This window comes from Corvus brachyrhynchos, unplaced genomic scaffold (genome assembly GCF_000691975.1).
Source record: "Corvus brachyrhynchos isolate BGI_N302 unplaced genomic scaffold, ASM69197v1 scaffold705, whole genome shotgun sequence".
Taxonomy (NCBI): domain Eukaryota; kingdom Metazoa; phylum Chordata; class Aves; order Passeriformes; family Corvidae; genus Corvus; species Corvus brachyrhynchos.
Genome location: NW_008238346.1, coordinates 3,054,181 through 3,061,344, shown reverse-complemented (window position 1 = coordinate 3,061,344; position 7,164 = coordinate 3,054,181). Strand labels below are relative to the sequence as shown.

Below are 7,164 nucleotides of genomic sequence, written 5' to 3'. Positions count from 1 at the left end.
CTATTTGGAAAGCATTCACAGAGAGAGACTGGCAGTCTCCAAATAAATCACAAAAGCTTCACTTCAGCCCAGTGCTGCCTCCTTCCAAGTGCTGTCAGCTCCGGGCTGAAGTCAGGAAAGGCCTCACTGGCCAAAGGCTCATCAGAAGCACATCAAGGAACCTCTCAAGCAAGATGTCAAACATCCCTTTTTTTTCAGAAGCCAACTGGAATGCATCCATAACTATTTTATCTACTTCAAAATGTCAGCTTTTCATTTTAACTAGATGAAATAGCCAGGCAAAAAGTCATCATTTCTGTTTGATCTGTCAGCATCCCTCTGTTGTCATCAAGGAAATGCAGTGCCAGACAGCAAATGCTGCTTCACTTTCTCTGCTCTCACAGACTTTCAACAACAACAACCAGAGAGGAGGAATGTATCTTGTTTTCTGTAAGTTTTTCCTGTAACAGTACACCAGAGGTTTTCTCGATTTGGTAAACTCATCAAAAGAAATACAACAAAATCCAGCCAACTGATCTTGCTTGAAAAATGCAAAACTGATCACATTTGCTTGCAATATGTACATCATGTTGAGAGCGGCAGATATCCATGGGAAATGTTGATCTAACCCTTAGTCCTAAAGCAGATCAGCTAAAAGAGTAGACATCCACAGGTCTTACCAGTACCTCATCTATCATCTAAACAAGTGTTATTTAGGGATGATTGTCAGATCCTTAGTAGATCCAAATGGATATCTCCAAGATGGAAAGTTTGGATTTTGAGAGGCTCTAAGGACAGCTCTTCTTTGGACTTCTGGCTCCATTTCCTGAGTCATGGGAAGACATCCAAGTCTTAACATTCAGGAAGAAAAAAGGTTTCCATTTGAATACCTGATCCTCTTGAATTCAGCAAGCACACATAAATATCTACAGACCAGCAGTTTGTCACTAATTCACAGGAGTTAGTGACAAACTGTAACCACCAAAAAATGAAGCAGCACACTGTGCTACCTTTGCTCAGCCATGAGGGAACACCATGCTTGTTTTTCCACACAGGATGTAACCCACTGCCTGGCTCAAATAGACAGAAAGACCCGGAGAACTCTCTGTTTAATGATCTGGAGAACTCTCTCACATTCTAAAGGGACACTGAAAACTTTATCCCCTATCAGCTTTCACTGAGACAGACCAGGTTTCACATTTTTAGTGGAATGTGGATTATGGACCACAGTGTTCATTCACCTCCGTCCCTGGGAACATCACACTGATGGTACAAGCACAGCAGAAGCAGAGATTTCTAAACCTCAAAAAACCTCTCAATTCAGAGATTATTCATAGCCCAGAAAAAGAGAAGAGCTGTAGAATGAGCTGACCTGAACACAGTCCTCTTGATTCTCTCTTTCACTTCTTGTTTGGTTAGATAAGAATCCAGTGGGAATTCAAGGTGGGGAGTTGAGCTAAACTGTATCATTCCCACATGGACCTAAAAGGAAAGGTTAAAGATTATGAAAGGTGTCTGTGCAAGTTTTACTCTTCTGATCAATTTACAAACCTGGGAAGTCTAAATTGTAAAGAGGCAAACTCTATTTTCACCGTTGAGCCACTGACACTGTAAATGAACTTTAAAATAGAGCAGAAACTCCAGTATTATCTATACAGACTATAAACAAGGCAAAAAAGTTTATCTGGAAACAACAGGAGCCTCTGTAGCAGTTACAGGCAGCTCAGGATCTATATTTATCCACCCAGAGCAGCTCACAGCCTCAGGGACAGTAAGTTTATAAATAACACCTTCTACACCAACCCATTTACACACTGTGCAGGCAATCTTTCCATTACTAAGAGAGGCTCCCTCTGGCAATGAGCACAGCAGGCAACACAAACCAATACTTTTTCTAATAGCTTCTCTAAAACCATTTTCTCCAGCTGAAAACCCAAATACGCTAAATGGTCTGTACTGGGCAATGCATCCAGACTTCTTGTAAGACTTCTCTGAAGTCTTACAATAAGTATTATGGAATGTGACAGCTTCAAAGGTGAAAAGACTACTAAGTTTTAGTCCAGTCTATGTGAGGATTAAGTGAAAGGCTAGGGGAAAGATGGTAGTTAAAATATAAAACAAAACACCACACCAAATCTGCAAATATTAAATATTCATTGACACAACCTTCCCAAAGACCTGACATTTATTTGGAAAGGTTCTGCCATAGAATCAAGTGCAGCAACCTGCCCAGCCTGCTCCAAGGCCCTCAGCTGAGGTAGTGTTGTGGGGCTGATGCACACCTGGAACCACAGCCAGTCTGGCTTGAAATCCCCTCAGAAAAACCCCAGGATGTGTCATTCAGGCCCAGAGGTGCCTCAAGGCTGACTCCAGGGAGCAAGACCTGAGACTACAGCAGCACAGCATCCATCTCCTTCTGGGGGAAGCAGAGCAAGCAGACTACATAATTTACATCTATACAGAAAGGTGGTTAACTTCCCAGAGATTAATTCTGCAGTTTTCCAAGGAAAAGCAACAGAAAGATCCAATTACTTTAATCGATGAGCATCCAAACCAAAATAAAATCGGTAAAAAAACCCCAAATAATCTTTAACCTGAAGGACTATGTCTTTTCTCAAGATCAAAAGGAACTGCTTAAAATCTGTGAAGAATCAAGAAGCATTCTCCAATCCCACTGCTCCACAAACTGCATCTCTCTGAATAAATACTCTGCCCCCATAGCAGCTGGTAGGTTGAATTTTGCAATTTTACTCAGCATGTTACCACTGGCCTTTAGACACACTGCCGAGCTGTTTGAAAATTAGAGGAGATATTCCTGACACTCACTCTGTCTGGATGGATGTCCAAGGCATCACAGAGCTTGCCTGCAAAGTGCTTGGACCTTTCAAAGCTTCCTTTGCCAATGCTGTAGGAGCCATCCAGGAGGAAAAGGACATCTAACGAGGCAGAGCACTGCATCACTAGGAGAAATAAATACATACACTGTGAAACCACGCTTTGTTAGCCCCACTCTCTAGAAGCAGGCAGCCAAGAGCTGAAAATCCAGACAAACTGCAGAGGATGGACTGGGCCAGCCCAGTGGTCACAACCCGAAGCCCACATCCATCCCTGCTCTGGCCTGCAGCAGCTCCAGCTCAGCTCTCAGTCTGCCAGACTGACTTTGGAGTTCAAGGCCCCAGCCTGGTCCCAGAGACAGCACAGGAGCAGCCAGTGCAGTGAAGTATCACAAAATACAGGGAGAGATGCTCTCCCAGAGAGGACACAGAGGGAGGGGTGAGCAGCAGGGAGAGGGAGCCATGCCCAGTGGGACCTGCAGGCTCTCCCAGCCCAAGGCACAGATGTAAATCCAGGAGACATTTGCAAAGTCTACTGAGTCCTACAGAGCCCAGTGTGTTTCATCTGCAGCACATTTTTCAAAACAGGCTCTCATTTTCCTGAACATGAACTCTCTGAACAGCTCCCAGACAGTGACAGAAACACTTTTCATGAAAATCTGCCTTTTATTTCCTCTTCAGAGATGTGTCTTTGTATCACCCCTGCGTGCATGAACATGACTGCTCCCAAGTATAAGTTTCCGAGGTGCTTTTGCTGCAGTGGAAACCCACAGTATCACATAAATAAATAAATAAATGGCATTTTGCAGACTCTGAAGAGTCGTTTTCAAGGCATTTAAAGGGAAATTTTTAATTCTCCTCTGCAGCATTTGCCAGATTCAGCTTCAAGGGAAAATGATTCCAGAAGTTCAATAGAGATCAAGCATACCAACCCCATAAGAGCTGTGCTGGCTGGTGACGTTACTCTATGCCCATTACTATAATCTTTTTGTTAGTTATCACTACCTTTTCCAAATCATGCCTGCTAGCCAAAACCTGAATTTATAATTAGGGCTTTCTAATACCAGATTACAGGGATTGAAAGCTGTGAGGCATTCCCTTCTGGGTCACTGGTTCTTCTAACGGGGCACCCAGCCTTGCCTTGGGGCACTGTGCTGAGGACAAGCTGGAGCACAGCCTCCCTGCCAGCGGCGTCCCGGCTTGTCAGCCCTGCCCTCGGAGCTGGGCTGAACCTGGAGATGCAACAGGGCTGTTATCCCTGCCTAAGCATGCACAGAGAAAACTGCAGAGCCCCCAGATTGGGGTCAGCATGGAGAAACACTCCTCAGGTGGCTCTGGAGTTGAGGAGCGCAATGCAGCTCTTCTCCAGGCACTCGTAAGCAGGATGTCTGCAGCCCACCAAGGGACTCCTGGTGACGTGCAGGAGGGAGAAACACCCAAACACTCATCCTTGGGATGGAAAGTCTGAGCTGAACACGTGGTGCTACAGGATAGAGCTGGAAGCCATGCCTGGCATAGGAATAAATGCAATTTATCCCTTGACAGACAATAGGAAACAAATGGCTATCAGGAGAGAATTCATGACAGAGTTTATCAGTAACCGATTGCAAGCACAATAAGGGAGCTGCAGGTGAACATATGCTGACCAGCCAGAGCCCCATCACTCCTGCTCCCAGCATCCTGACTGGTGCTGGCTTTACAGCCTGAAAAAAACACCCACATGGGAGGTCTGATCAAGTCTGTAATTAAACACAGGTCTTTAAATCAGGATTGCTTGGAGTAGGCACTGAAGGAACTGACAGAAACACCATCCAGTTGGCAAAGAGCCAATTTGGGAAAAACAGAGTAGATCACTTCCCAGGAGAGCTAACACCAATGGGGAAGACAGCCAGGCTAGGGCAGAGGCAGCCACAGTGCTGTGCTTGCCAGAGCATTGATGGGGAGTTTATGGATTGAAGAGGGGCTGATAAATGTAAATAACTACAACAACAAAAAACTTTAAAAGACCCAAAACAAAACACACCAAAACAACCAAAGAAAGAGGGAATTCAGAAATAGAAAAGACTTGCTTTATAAAACAAACTTACACTGGCCAGCAGCTGCGATCTTGCCAATCATCTCCTGGTCAACATGGATTTGTTGTATACCCAACACCAGCAAAGCTGTGGGATCAAGCAGATAATCATCCATGAACAAGATACACAGGATTTCACCTGTAACAGCAAAAATGCTGGTTTGCTGTATAGGTTTCACAGTTGCAAAAAATAATTTGATTACACAGCACTGTATCTGTGTCAGGAGATTCCTTCTAGCTGGGACACAGAGAGCATGAAAAATACCAAGGACATGACTCTAGCACACAGGATAGTCCCTCTGCTCACTGCATGCAGGGACACAGTGCAAGAATGAGAGCTAGGCCAGCCTTAGGCTTCTGAGACTACAGTCATAAACACTGGAGAGATTTATGCACTTTTAATATCTTAACATCAGCTTTTCCCATATCAATTAGACACTTTACATACAGATCAGCCATGTGTTCGAATTCTCAGAAAAGCTGTTTCTCCAGGTATTATCTTCTCCCCTTTTATGTGAAACTATGTTTCAGAAGTTTATCCCTAAACCGCCTGGAGAGGCTCTGACTTGGCTCTCGTTCCTCAGAGAAGGGATGGGGAAGCACCTGAGACAAAACCACTGATGCAAAACGGCAACTTTAAACATACCTTGGGAAAGCAGGAAAATGCAGATGGACTCAAATGACAAGATGTTCATGGTGACAAATCTGGAGGGAAAAAACAAACAAACAAACAAACAAAAAAGGAGAGGAATGGAAATCCAATTCCTAAAGCTGATTTCTTTACCTGCAGCTGATCATCTTCCTGGGTGTCTCAGGTGATGAGCTCAGAAACATGCAGTCTGAGGGGGAAAAGTAATTCCTGCCCTGGGGAGAAGGGTGGGGAACAGACAGAAGGAAAAACCATGAAAATGAGGAAATGATAGAAAAGAAAATCTCTCTACATACTCCTCTCCTCTCCCATCACATCTGGAGGGAGCAGCCCTGGCAGGGGAGGAGGGACAGCCTAACCCTGCTTCCCCTCCCCTCCATGCCCACGCAGACCTCTCCTCTCCTCCCTCTTCAGTGCACCTCCCTCTCACAGCTGAGTCCCACCGGGGCCCCATGTCCCTGGGGAAGCCGGTGCAGAGCCGAACAGAGCTGCTCCGGGGGTTCACCGAGCACTCCCGAGCCGCATCCCCCCGAGCTCCCCATCAGCTCCGGCCGGGGCGTCCCGGCTGTGGAGCCCAGCACAGGGGACCTGTCCCTGTCCCTCGGGTCCTGCAGCGCTGCTGCCCGACCCCATCACGGGTCTCCAACAACACTCAAGCCCAGGCTCTTTCATGCCTTATGTTTTCCAAGGACTGGCTTTCTGGGGAGATGTTTTTATGCATAACTGTCCAGCAAAGTCAATTTTCTGCTCATTTTTCCTTTGAAATCAGCGAGGCTGCCATCACATCATAGGTGGATTTCAGTGACACTTTCAAGTATGCCCAGATTTAGACCAAATGTATCTAGTAGAGCTCTTGGCTTTCTATTTCAAACATGTGTATTTATCTTTTCTCCAGATTAAAAGCACTCACCAGAGCATACTTGACCAGATTCCTGATGGGTCTCTGCCCCTGTTATTGCAAAGCAGACTTTCTTCATGTAGTTAAAGAAAAGTAAGAACATTTCTTGATAACCAGCTCTATTAATTGCTGTTCCAAGAAAACAGAGGGGGATTTTTCTCAGGAAAGACTTGTGTCTGCAGCAAATTATATACCTTTCACATCAGACAAGGCAAGATACCCCTAGCAGGCCATGCTCAGTTACCTGCATGGGTACACAGTGAAGAGGGGATTAAGAAATCCCCTCCAGGATTACCCCACTAGGGATTACAGACACAATAACACTGTCTTTCAGTGCCAGATGCATCAAGCATCACCCTTCAGCACATCCTCCCAACACCCCCACAAGACTGCCCCCACCAAATTAACAGATCCCAGGCTTGGCTAAGTAAAGGGAGGTCAACACAATACATGACTTCATTGGAGAACCCCCAATGTGTGTCCCTCAGGAGCTTCAAGCCCTGCACATGCCACAGAGAAAAGGTCATTCTTCTGCCATGCCTCAAGGACATTCTTTCTAGGAGCTATTTCCAGAGTGCACATCACCCAAAGCAGGACAGGCCTCTGCTTGCAGTCATGTGTGACAGGTATGGGGGGATTTCACATTGTTTTCACACAAAACATTGACAGGTCGAGATGTTTCTACAACTTGGTCTTATCTTGGGTTTAAATCAACTAATCTGCAGGATGA

General features: G+C 45.4%; 1 protein-coding gene across 1 annotated transcript in view; it reads right to left on the bottom strand.

The window, feature by feature from the left end:
- Positions 1 to 1,318: 1,318 nt before the first annotated feature.
- TDRD1 (tudor domain containing 1) overlaps positions 1,319 to 7,164 on the bottom strand; it is a 27,691-nt gene continuing 21,845 nt past the window's right edge. Inside the window, exons 24-27 of the transcript XR_001862294.1 lie at positions 5,534 to 5,592; positions 4,901 to 4,975; positions 2,806 to 2,939; positions 1,319 to 1,461 (exon numbers count right to left, since the gene is read on the bottom strand). The gene's annotated coding sequence lies outside the window, so the exon portion shown is untranslated. The remainder of the gene's footprint in view (positions 1,462 to 2,805; positions 2,940 to 4,900; positions 4,976 to 5,533; positions 5,593 to 7,164) is intronic.